Genomic DNA, 13,626 nt, shown 5'->3' with positions numbered 1-13,626 from the left:
TAATACCTGCTCAGCCTCCTTATGATATGGGACTGACTGAGAATAAAGGGCAGCATGGAATTGTAAAAAAGACCATTGAGCTGGCCTAACAGATCTGTGTGTGGAAACCAGCCTGCTGTTCCTGTTAAACCAAGAATTCTGTCCACAGATTATTTTCTCTGTGGCAAAGCTAGCTTGGAGAGGAAGGGGAAGCCTAAAGTAAGAGCACTCACAGATCTTGGTGTTATTTTAAATAGAGAAGTAATGAAGAAGATATTTCAAAATCTGACCTATAATATTTTTTCCCTTTACACTCTGTAAACAGGATTATTTGGCCCATGGAATACTTTATATTTGGAAAGGATCAGCATTGTATAGCTACTTTAATCTAATTGAAATGCACATTAGAAACAGAAGCAGATATATGACAAACAGCTGTATGGCAGACCTGTTCCCAAGCTTCCAGAAAGCTTAGAAAATATAGTGCTTGCCAAAAAAACAATTATGAGAATGAACAACATTTCTAATAATATTTTTTTTCTGCTTAGTTAAATTGCAAATGTCCCTCAAGACAACAGAATCCTGACAAATCCTTTCAAATCCTAGATCATTACTTTGCAATTCCTAACATCCCCTTTATAAACTGATCACCTTCCTTCCTAAATAATAATTACAAACAATTTCTGAGAGAATCAGGTTTTTCAAAAGCTAAGTTAAAAATTTATAGAAGCAGAACATGAATTTGAAGATGGGTGTGAGAATAGATTAACCTAATTTCTTCTGAGTGGAAAGTTTTTACCACTGGATAGAGCAGAAAAGTTACGCCTGCTGAAACACATTATTTCAACCCTGAGCACGAATAGAATGCTATTCCTAATAAGTATTACAGTCTTGGGAGGGGAGGGGGGGGTTTATCTTTTATATCCAATGTAAGAACAAACATTGGGACCAACACCCAAAAGAGTGAAATGCCTAGTGTGTTCTCTTTCACAGAACACAAGCAGGTTTTTCCTTTTCTGCAATTGCAAATAACTGCCATCAGAAGAAATAATACAACCAATGCAATAACAACAAAAAAAGCCAACAACCTAAGGGAGACCTAAAGGTTTATCATTACCTGTCAATGGTAAACAAACCACAATCAAATCTATTAATTGCACTTCAAACACAAATTTGATTTGTTGCTGATGGCACCTGGTGATCCAGGTAGGGCAGCTTTCAGAGACTGTTCCATATTTTGCATGTAGGAATCATCAGAAACTTCAGAGCTCAATATTTCATTGGTCCCCATATTACCAAACAATCTGGGGAAAGCATGACTTTACCACCCCTGATTAAGTTAGTGTGATGGGCTCCAGCATACAGAAAACTATTAAAACAGATTAAATTATAAGTCATCTCAGGTATTTAATTTCACCTGTCTGAGCAAAGAAACAGTTATCAACTTTGATTCTGCAAAATCTGAATAAAATAAAAAAATAAAAAAAAAAATTTGGAGGAGTCAAAGTACAGTCTTTCTAAAATAAAAAACCCTCATTAATTATCCCATGCAAATATAGTGGCTCCAGTACAGGAGCATCTAGAAGGTGGTCTATGGCTATCATCTTCTTTAGAAAAGTCTGCAATACCTGAGAGATATTCTTGGCATTCCCCTTTATGCAAACAGATAAATACAGATTTTCTAGTTCCTGATCCTGTCAGTCAATGTCACCTTAGGAAAACTGCTCTCAAAAGCTTTTGAAACATTGGTCTAAACCTTTTAGGCTCACTCAAGAAGCCTTTGAAGATGAAAATTTTCTCTGAACTGCTTTAATTTCAACATTATCTTCTTTTGTTGAACACCTGGGACAGGTCTAGTTTGAAATATTTCCCAAAAAAATGCCAAAACCAATTGAATAATGCGGTGAAAACCACTGGAAATCACTGACACTAAGCCCCTTTTATGTAGATGTCATCTGCCAATTCTCAAGTGACCTGTTTTCCCAAGAAATATTTATTCTTAACTTCAGCACTGCAATCTGCAATTTCTGGAGATTCCTATACCAGGAGCCCCTGCAAAACTCAACATCACAGCTGTTGATGTGGAATTGAAGGTAAAATACAGAGATTAGAGTCTGAGCTTTTGGGTCAGATATGAGCATATGCTGACAGCACATTTGCAGACAGTAAAAGGACTGAATCTGTGAATGCATCAGGTGGTAACCACAACAGAAGCCATTAAAAACAATCTTCAGCAGTTTACATAGTAGTAAAAAGCAGAATGGAAGGACATTAGTGAATATCACAGCACTCTTGGTCTTGGACTTGAATATCCAAATGACAGTTTTGATCAGATCCCATTTAGTGTGCTGCTGACTGAAGGCATTCACAAATCACAGGTGCAATCAGTGGTTGCCATCAACCCACACATGCAGCACTTGTCTTCTCCTCAGCATGTTTCAGAAAACAATTTCAATCATAACAACTAGAGAAATGACAAATTCAAAATTACCCATTATTCACCTACAGAGAGACCATTAAACGGATCCAGATAATAATCTATTTTCAAGAATGATTTTGCAAAGATAAAATAAAATACACTACATGTGAAAAGATAAATCACTCATATCCTGAGTGCTCATTCATCCTCCCATCCCCTGTAAAACTTCTAGTGGACTCTTCCTGGCAACAGAACAATAGAAACATTGGATTCCTACTGTATTAACTTTCTACTGCAATTTCAATTTTGGTATTATTGGTATTGATATTTTGGTATTTGGAATCTAAAAAAACCCAAAAAAGTAGCATAACCATTGAGGATGCATGTGTTTCTCCCATCCTCCTTATAGCCACCTCCTGTCATGACCTGATAAACAACCTCTGGAAAAGACAAAAATATTCAGATTTCTATGGATGACAGCATAAAAAATTAGAATAATGCAGCTGTGACAAAAACAATCACACATTCCTTTCAGCATTAGTGCTGCCAGATAGACTGCATGTAGTATCTCAGCTACTGTTAGGAAAGAAAACTTGCCCAGGAATTCTTAGTTTCCCTCCCTTTGTGTTTGACCCTGTTCAAAATTAGCATTGCTGTTTTGCTTAGCTCTTCAACTAATATAAAGGATCTCCTATGCAGTAAGCCACAGAGCCAGCAGTGCAGCATTAAGAAAGCACTTTTTAATTTACTGCTAGAAAGCTGGTCAGAAGAACATCACACCCTGGGCTAAAATGTACCTTTGAATGCATATGATCTTAATTTCACTAGAATCAACAGGACCCAGCATGTGCAGCCTGAGAAATAATTTAGTCCATTACATTCATGCAATTTAGATCCAATCAATGGCTTCAGAGGTTTTCTTTTGAGGGGAAAAGGAAGACAAAGGACGTTTAAAATAATCAAAATATTCCCACATGGATGGCTATTACTGTTTCAAATTAGGATAAACTTTTAACTCAAAAGGTATTTTAAAATATTTCAGATAAGTTTAAAATAAAAAAAAATTATCAAAATATTTGAATTCATGTTTAAATACATAAAAAACAGATTAAAAATTCCTCTTTTAAGTGAAGGTACACTTCTTTCACTGAGGTCCATTCATTTCAGATAAGTTTAAAATAAAAAAATTATCAAAATATTTGAATTAATGTTTAAATACATAAAAAACAGATTAAAAAATCCTCTTTTAAGTGAAGGTACACTTCTTTCACTGAGGTCCATTTCTGCTACCATCAAACTGACCATTTACAGTGTCTTTCGAAACATTATATATATGTGTATATATATACACACACACACACACACACACACACACATATATATATATATATAAATTTTAAAGGAACTAAGGGTATAAACAGGCAGAAATGCCTCAGGAAATAAGATGCCTTGCAACCAAGAAAAAATATGATCACTGTCACTGATTTCTTATTAAAATGTGTAGGATAAATCTCTGATATGTAGAGATGCACAGACATTGCATAAGTCTATATATAGTATAGAAGTGTGATTTCTGCTACTGATTTAATGAGAATATCAGCAGCAAGAGCCTTTCTGGGACAGAATAAAGTTTTTGGCTTTACTTGTGGATGTTAAAAGACAGCCAGGTTCTGCAAGGAGCAGTGTACCACCCAGTAAGTGCTGGACATTTTATCTATTTTTCCCTGAATGAGAATCTCATTGAAAGACAAACAAATTCTTAGTCATTAATTCCAAATGGAGGCTGTAGGCAGATGCTGTGCTGTACAAGTTTTGGGGGCTATTTTTGCAATAGTAAGAAATGTTCCAAGGAAATAGAGTGACACACTATTGACAATATTTTTCTGTTTGGTGCCATAACTCAAAGCCTCGTTCTGATGAATCAGTATATACATTAAATTATCCTATTTACTTTTATACATGGCAAAGACACACCAGAAAGGATTATTTTAGCCAGTCCAATATCTGGCCAGCAGACAGCCAGAACACTGGAACACAGTGGAACAGGGAGAAGGCAGTTCAGGAAGAGTGTAATACGTGTTGGGAGTGGGAATGATGGGCAGGAAAGGAATGAAGAGAAAAGCCTCATCAGAGGACACTCACCCATTGCTGTAGGGAAGCTAGCAGCTCTCAGAATGAGAGAGTGCCAAAGAGAAGCCCTGGCAGAACTCACAAGTTCTGGTCTTTTTAAAACTCTGTAAGTTTTGTATAGAGCAGGTAGAGTCGACTTTGCTGTTTTAGTTTCTGGTAACTCAAGGAATTTCAGTTTATTTAACTGATACAGAGTTTATGTAGGAATTTCCTCAGGTTTGGTGGCTTGGACTCCTGAGTGTGAGCAGCCTCTACCAACTGTACCTGCCTGTGTGTAATACAATCCCCCTGCTGCAAGAAGCATTCCAGCCCTTTCCCTGAAAGAGAATGTGAGCACAGGCTATGGCTTTGGCTGCATGCTTTGAAGATCACTGCAATTCCTCACATGCAGGAAGTCCTGTTTACTCTTGTCTAGAAATGCAGATAAGAAATTCAAGTCCCTTTGTGAAAGCTCTTAATAAAAGTTGGACTAGTTTCCTAAAATCACACACTTTGTAGAAGACAGAATAAGATAAGGTTGGACCAGCCAACATTACTCCATTTAGCACAAGTTAAATGCTGGAGAAAAATAAATGGAAAAAAATAATGTCTTTGAGAAAAAAAAAATCCAACTTTTCAGTTAATTAATTTAATAAAATGACACACAGTGTAGAAAATCTGTGCATTTAATCTCAGTTATTTTGAAAGCTAGAAACAGCCAAAAACGTATCCTCACAGAAGTTATGAAAATATACAATGAAACATCTGGGAAACCTTTCCCAGTGTGTTTTTTATCACAGAAGGGACTTTTTAATCACTGATTTAATTTGACACATATCAAGAAATTTCTTAGTGTTTTTTCCAATTAAAAGCATTTATTTGATGAATTTGCTCTTACCCTGATCCCCACTTTGCTTGGCATTTCTGTGGAATCCCTACCACCCATATGTCCACCACAGATTCAAGGGTCAGCCTAAATGATGACTTAAATATTGCATACCCTTTGTGTTTATTTCTATAGTCCTCCATAATAGGTGTACACCGGCTACTGAGTCTGTTAACTGCAAAGACACATTTTATTTGATTATCAATGTTCTCACTATTTGGTAAAACAGCCCAAAAAAATAAGTTTGAAGAGAAGGCTGTTATGCCAACCAACTTGAAGCTTATGTGTGACTCTTTCTGAGCTGTCCTGGGAGGGAGGAGACAAAAACAACCCCTTAACTACCCATGCCATGGACCCAAAACTCTGGAAAGGTAATACAGTGCTCTTTTATCATATCAGCACCATGATTCTGCTTTTAGCTCTATCGACACACTGAGAAATAAAGCATATGCTGTTTCTTTAAGCAGACTGAGTGTGTGTTTACTAGGATTTTTCAGCAATAAGCTTTCTAGATAGGAGGAAAATACCTATTCTGCAAGGTGAAAACAGGCCTTTAACTTTCTCAGTGTTATATTATCGTTATATTACTCATGGGCCTCATTAAAACAAAGACTCCACTTGTCTGCATATGTATATGCTTGTATGTACTGCAAAAACACACAAGTATGCATACATTTCATACACGTAAAACACATATGCATAATAGATATAAGTTAGAGGGTATGGCTATGAAGAAAATAACCATTGAATAATTATAAAGGGTATTTTTTTTATTAAAACCAGAAAAGCATGCATAATAAAAATGCAAGAATACATAGGCTCAACCTATAAACTGGTGGAAAAATTAGCTTAGGAAAAGCTGACAGTAATAAAAAGCAGACAGTTAAAATCTTACTGCAAACAGTCTAGTTTAAAGCTGGGAATCCTGAGCATCTATTAAAGTGAAATGCAAGATGATATCAAAGAAAGGCAGAACATTAAAATAACCAGAAATGGAAAATCTAGAATATCCTCTGTTTAATTCTACCAGCAAGAAAACAAACACAAATTTTACACGCTAAATCACGTCACACAGCACCTTAATTCAGTTACATTAAAAAGAGTTTTTCTCAAAGAAAAGCTCATATTACGACTACACCTTTAAAAAGCTCATTGTTTGGGTTTTCATTTGAAGAAAAACAAGACTGCACCAGGAGTTGTAAATTTTTATGCTTAATTTGATAGTTCAGCACTTTTTCAGTTGAGTTTGCAGCACACCCAGACCAGTTTCCTCACGCTTTCCCGCTTATTTTTCAGCAGTCAGGAATTCTTAAGCACCCTGCACAGTGCATACACAATTTGTAAGGCACGCTCATCATCACTTGTTCAGCTTTATGCACCAAATGAGACACGCTTCAGGTTTCTATGTGCGCATCTCACAATGATGTTTTAAAATTTTATCACCTAGCTTCCAGGGAACTGAGGCTTTGAATCTATATTTGAAATACCACCTGAATGGGTGAAACATATTGGTATTCCACACACAGCCTCCTGCTGTCATTCCACTGCTGGCATGGGACAGTCTTCACCAAGACTTAGAAAACCTCATTCAATATTCCTCTCTGGAGGATCTGACACTTACTGTGAATTCTGCTCTTCAACTTAAATACCAGTGTCTGTGGCAGGCCAATTCTATCATTGCAGATACAGCATCCCTCAGGCGAGGTCCAACCTTTCTCTTGCAGTGCACCCAGGGATTAGCTTGACTTCCCCTAAATTCTCTCCAGTGCACAGTACAAGCTAATCTTTCCTGTAGGAAGCAGGAGATGGGGTTGCCATGACAACAGAGCACATTCTAGCAGTGGGACCACTGAGATGAGCTGAAAAGACGACAGTGAAACATGCACTCAGCCTTCCTCCGGGGCTACGGGCTTCTTCCTCCAGGATTTAATTCCCTTGCAAGTTTACTGACAGGCTAGGAGGTTGATTAGCTATGTATTTTGCTGTGGGGAGATTACTAGTTAAGAATATGGTTGAGAGATCATAGCATTATTTAATGAAACTGCCATTTCTCCTTACATTAAATTGCTGATTTAAGCGTGGCTGCTTTTAAACCACTGCTCTTTCATACACATTAGTCCTACACTTGGTTCAGACTAACATCTCACTGTAATACAGTCACAAACCAAGTCCTGTGCTTCAGCTTCAGTTTTCCAGCATATTAGGCTCGTTTTTATGCTCATACACACACATGCTCATGCACACACATGCACACAAAGAGCAGAGTGTAACATCTGTGTTTGGAGCTCAAAGGGTTCTGCTTGTGGGGGAGGGGGCACCGAGAAAAGCAAGGCACAGCAGCCACGTGTCTTACACAAACGACACAACAGCCACAATAAGCTTTGGGAGCCCTGTTCATCAGGCAAAAGAAAACTGAGTAATCTATACTGTAAATATCAGCTGTTTTCTGTCCCAGAATAATATCTGAATCCTACGCTTTAAAGATTTTTTTTCTCAATGAGAATAATAAAAAGCTTTTTAAGCTCCTGCATTTCAATTATTTACATATTTTTAATTGCTCAATCAAATTTTCATGCAGAGTGCTTTGCTTTGTGTTTTAATTTCTCTTGCAAAATCACGCAACACATTATTGTGGTAAATTCCTGGAGGCTGGACCATGGCAGTGTTTTTTCAGAAACAAGCATGTCTCGGTGAGCTTACACCTTAAAGCTACAGCAACCAAGAATTTCAGTTTCTAACCATGTTTGTAAGCCATTCATTTGCCCAGGATGGAATCCTGCCTGCTTTGTCCTTCACTTTTGAGTATGTAACATGTGTGGCCACACACTGAACACACCATCATCAGGCAACACCACTCCCCTCAGTACATGTAAAAGCTTAACCTACCCAAGTACAAAAGATTTGGCTGTAGATGAGTCAAAGCCACACCATCTGAATCCATTTGTCTCTCTGGAAATTTTAAAAGAAAAGAACCTCCATAAAGGTCTCTGACACAAGAAAGAGAAGGAGCCCAGGGGTTGCATTTAGCCAGAACTCCTGTAGGCAGGGAAGGTGGAAGTGGACGAAACAATCGGAAGATGTGCAACAGCTTTCCCTCTACAGCAAGCTATACAGGACAGTCGGCAGGTTATCCCAACTAACTTTGTCTTGGCAAACCACATAAGGCCAAGAATTTAGCTGGAGAGGGAAAGTTCCGCATTGGGGAGGCACCTTGATGACTGAAATATGTAAGGAAATTTTTGGGAGGTCAGGGAATATGGGGTCATGTGGAAGCCTGGCCCAGGATCTCCCAATGATCATCAAATCACCGTTTTTGTCCTGGTACTACACTGATTGCATTTACAATGAGAAGCCCTCTGACAAAACCCAACTAAAAACCCTGAAAAATTCCTTTTCCACGGCTATGCCATATCACACCTCCATAACCTTGAAAAGTATCTCAGTGTTACACAACCCTTTAAAGTGTAACCTTAATTTGGATTTTACCATGTGTCAGGAATATATATACACAAAACAGTATCCCTCAGAATCTGCTGGCTCTGACTCATCCCACAGCTTGCTATGAAGATGAATTACACCACACAGTATAGCACCTGTATTTATTATCATCTAATTAGTGTTAGGTTTTGCTTTTTTTTTCCACTTTTCCACTCAAGTTCTATCCAACTGGAGAAATGCCAAATCATGTAAGCGACATATGGTTTTGCTTTTGAAATCATCCAGCCAGAATTCCCAAATACTGAAAAATCTTTGCTTAAATAACTTTCAGCTTCAAAGACAATATTTTACACCTTCAATTCCAGTGGGAAACACTGATATTTGTAGGTATGCAAATTGGTTTTGAGGAAAAGGGGCATATAATCAGATGTTGAATGATGTTATAGATTTTTCCTGTCACATGCTGTCTCCTCACAATCTAAAAAGAATAGTTAACAGCAAGATTAATGCTGTGAAAATAGCTAAACTACTATTATGGTTAATGAAAGTAAGGTTCTGTTTCTTTTTTGTTTCACAAGCTATGACTGTAGAAACCAGTAAATATTGCCCTTAGAAAGCAATCATTCATTTCTCAGTGTTCATGTGCAGATCTTTCATTTAACAGTACTATATCCTATGTCCCTGGAAATTCAGTATTTCAGCCAGGTACAAAACATAAGTACTGTGTTCATTTAGCTGTTGGATAGGGAATGGATTCCCCTACTGGCACCCGAAACAAGTAACACCCAGTTACTAAATTGGGCCCACACTATTCCTGACCACATTCTTTTCATTTCTAGCAAACTTCTTGTGTTTTATTTCAGATGAACACCCAAATCATTCTCTCAGCAGGAACACACCCTCTTACATGGATGTGAAGTAACAAAAGGAATTTAAATGAGCTAAGTTTGGAGATCTCCTGGAACATCCAAGAGCTCACAGGTATTCTTATTATATCTGTATATCCTAGGTATATCCAGGAAAAGGCAACTGTTTTAGTGAATCCAGGTGGAACACATCACAAGAGGGGAGAAGATAAAATGAAAGCTGAGGACATATATTTAAGTGGTCTACTCTAACTAAGAAGCAACACTTAAGTGTAACATCCCAGAAGCAGAGCACCACACTTCTAAGGCTTGAGTAGAATAACCAGCTCTAGGTCCTTAGCAAAAAATGCCCCCACCACTGTCCTAGGTCTCTCCTAGCTTTTTCAAAGGTAAAATCTACCTTTATCAGGATTGGAGTCTGAATTTTGCTCTTTGTTTACCCTCTTGCTTGTAAGAGGACAAGTGGCAAATACACAACAGCCCCTTTTCCTCTCAATAGGACACTCACAGCTTAAAAACAAGAAGTGGAAGGTCAGAACACACATCCTGTCCTATGTTCCTGCATAAGTTCACAGCTTTGACTGCAAATGAGGAGTCTGAGGATTTCACATTGAAAATAAACAAGAAAAATGACAGGAAAATAAAACTATATATAGATTCAGCATGAAAGGTGGACATGAGAAAGTGAAGGCTTGTTTTGATTTCCTGTCCTTTTCTTTATTATGCTTAACTGTGAAATCATAATTGAATTCTCAATTTTATAATAAAATTTTTGTACATAGCTGTTCACAGAATCCTTTGAAATCTGTGGATGAAAGAAAATATCACTCTGCTTTTTTAAGAACTATTCATTTGAGATTAAACAGTGCTAAATGCTGAGCCCTGAACAAAAGGTTTAAGCACATTTAAGTCATGCTGAAATAGAGCAACAGTGCCCAGTACTTTACAGGATGAAACCTGCAATTTGGGGTTTTAAATCCCCTAATTCCTTATCCTTTCCCTTCTCTCTTAAAATATATCCTGGATACTACTACCCTGCTTTTGCCAGATGAATTGGTTATATGGATCAGAGTGACCTTCAGTCCTTGTGCAGTGACACATCAAGCAGCAGCCTACACCCAGTGCAAGCCGTACCACCACCTCCTGACAGCAAACACAGACTTCATCTTCTAAGCACAGAACTAAAGGCACAGAGCTAATCACCTGCATACATCTAAACTCATAACTGAAAAATACGGTTTTGCTTCTTTGCCTCAGGTCTGTAAAAAAATTGTTCTTTAACACAATCTGGTTTGTGGGGTTTTTTAAATGTGTTGTACAATTAAGCGCTTCTCACCTATAATTTTACCACTGGATCATTTAGGCAATCAGGACATATTTCCAGTATCTCTCACACTTTTTTTTACCCCCCTGTAGTTCCTCTCAGTTCACTGACTTTACTCAAGGTTTACAAATAGGAGTAAGTATCAGTAGAATCAGTGTTCATGACCTTTGAATCAAATTATTTTGTAAGTAATGACACTTTTCAGAAGACACATTTTTTTTTTAACATGCAAAATGATAAAAAGTGCTGTGATTTCATTCTAATAGCCAAAGGAACTTATACGGAAAAACTAAAACAGCCTGTACTTGTAAAATTGTAATATACTTTTATCTCCTTAAGCAAATGCTTTGCATTTTATGACTGTAGTGCAAATAAAAAAGTACCTGCTGAATGGATAAAGCTACCCCATTGTGAGACATGGACAACACTGAAAAACATTAAATTAATTCTACACTGAAATCACAAATGCAAGATGAGGTCAGATGTCTCAGCAGGATGTTCTTTTCTCTAGATCTTCAAGATTAGTTTATCAGATTGGGAGTGATGGAGAGGCCTAGAAAAGATAAAAGTGCTCTTTCAAATGTTTGTTCCTTATACAGCTTCTAAAAACTGAATTTCATAACTTTTCTAAACAGGCAGCAGGGCTGAACTCTGAAGAAATCTCCAGAGGTGCCTTCCAAATTCACCTATACTGTGATTCTGTGAGTTACATTGACTACTTTGTGGCAGTACAGCCTCTGGTGAGCAAGAGCAACAATAAAAGATCACACCATACTTCTGTCTGATGGACATTCTTAGTCAAAAAGGAGATATATAGAGAATAATACTGACTTTTGAAATACATTATATTTTCAGCAATAAGCCCTTAACACTCTCCTGCAAGAGGAAAAGAACTCTCTCAACCTGACACAAGCCAACAGCCACAGGCATGATGGAGAAGAAAGGGAGCGTGTTTCCCTGACTTATCCTCCCACCATCCAGCTCCATTGTCACAGAATCCTGGAATCACTTAGGTTGAAAAAGATCTCTAAATCATTGAGTCCAACCTTTGACCAATCAACACCTTGCCACAAAGTGACAATGCAGTCATTTCTTGAACACCTCTAGAGAGAGTGACTCCACCACCTCTCCGGACAGTTCATTCCAACATTTAAAAACCCTTTCCATGAAGAAATTTCTCCTGATGTCAGACACAGTACATTGTGTTACTGTGCTCCTGAAGAGAAGTCCTGTTCTTCAGGACAGTTTTGTACCAATGTGACAAGTGAAGATCTCTGATTTTTTCATGTGCAGTACCCTGGATACCAGCTGCAGCATTGCAAGATTCACATCTGCTATCTTCCATTTCAAAGCAAGATGCTTTGAAGGTCAGATAATTTTTTGTCTACCTAAAATGTAGGTGTGAGCCTTAAGCTCAACATTCCCAGTTAGGAAATCCAAGGCATATGTACTTAAAATATTTAAATTAAATACGATCTGGGTACTATCACAAAAAGGTTGCATTTAGCACCATGTAAATTTGGACAAATGAAAATGTTTAACCCTCTGAGATTAAAAAGCTCATTCACAAATGCATGTTTTGCAGCTCAGTGCTCTTGCTGTTACACAGAGTTGAATATACATTTGAATTTATAGCACAAAACATGCTGGAGTTCAAGGAGTGTCAGGATGACAATCTTAGTGATATGAGTTAAGTTTAGACAGTTCTGTGAGTTCTGACAGTTAAAGGAGTTAGACTTGATGATTTTTATGTGTCTCTTTAAACTTGAGATATTCTATTTTTCTCATATTCTTATATTTACATTTAACACTATTAAAGATAATTGATTTTTGTTTATTATTATGAATTTTGCTCTACAAGCCTGTGTCTTTGTGCTTAAGCTATTCAAATGGGCAAAGTATCATGCAGTAGTTTTCAGACAAAAAAAATTTAGACCTCCAGAGTATTCATTGCTTTATTCTTTCAGTATTCATCACTTCAGTCAGAAAGCAGCATCTCCATGACACACTCTGCAGTCTGACTTTTTCAGCTGATTTTAAAAATCCAGGAAATCTAAGGTTTTTATTGTTTGAGCATTAAAGAAATTCAAATACTACTTTTAGTTAAGAAAGGAAAACTTAATCTAGATTAGCTTTATTGAAGCAACTTCTGCTTCATTGCTCATATTTATGACATTATGGGAAATTATCAGTATGATAAATGCTTTTGGTAGTGGTCATGGTTTCAAATGAAATTAATTTTAGAAGCTGCATCAAATTTCCTTCTTATTACTCTAAATCATGTCACTACAGTACTATGGATGACCCCCTGTGTATTTCTGTGTTTAAATGTGTTTAGGTCTGTTTTCAATGTAACAGGAAGTCTGGTTTTCAATTATTTAATACTTGGTCTTTTTAGAAATGTACAGCTTCTTTTCCCCTATATATCAATTTAGCTTACTCTTGAGGAGAAAGACACTGACATTAAAAAAGTTGGAAATGAATGCAACAACACATAGCGAGATGACTGAAGTTTCTGTAACAAACAATTTGGAAAGACCAAAACTGCCCCTTTCCCAAGCATGCCAGGCATGGTCTTCTATTTAAAGCTCCCTGAATGGCTTTC

The 13,626-nt window shown here is 37.2% G+C and overlaps 1 protein-coding gene across 4 annotated transcripts in view; it reads right to left on the bottom strand.

Annotated features, from left to right (window-relative positions):
- The window catches only part of NOL4 (nucleolar protein 4), a 189,912-nt gene that overhangs the window by 93,216 nt on the left and 83,070 nt on the right, over window positions 1-13,626 (bottom strand). Inside the window, exon 1 of one of the 4 annotated variants that reach the window (XM_039703098.1) lies at window positions 7,015-7,109. The exons of the other annotated variants lie outside the window; for them this stretch is intronic. The gene's annotated coding sequence lies outside the window, so the exon portion shown is untranslated. Of the gene's footprint in view, window positions 1-7,014; window positions 7,110-13,626 lie in introns of those variants that run through there. 4 annotated transcript variants of the gene reach the window in all.

This window comes from Passer montanus, unplaced genomic scaffold (genome assembly GCF_014805655.1).
Source record: "Passer montanus isolate IOZ18808 unplaced genomic scaffold, ASM1480565v1 scaffold16, whole genome shotgun sequence".
In the NCBI taxonomy this organism is placed as follows: Eukaryota; Metazoa; Chordata; class Aves; order Passeriformes; family Passeridae; genus Passer; species Passer montanus.
This window is presented reverse-complemented; position numbering and strand designations above follow the sequence as displayed.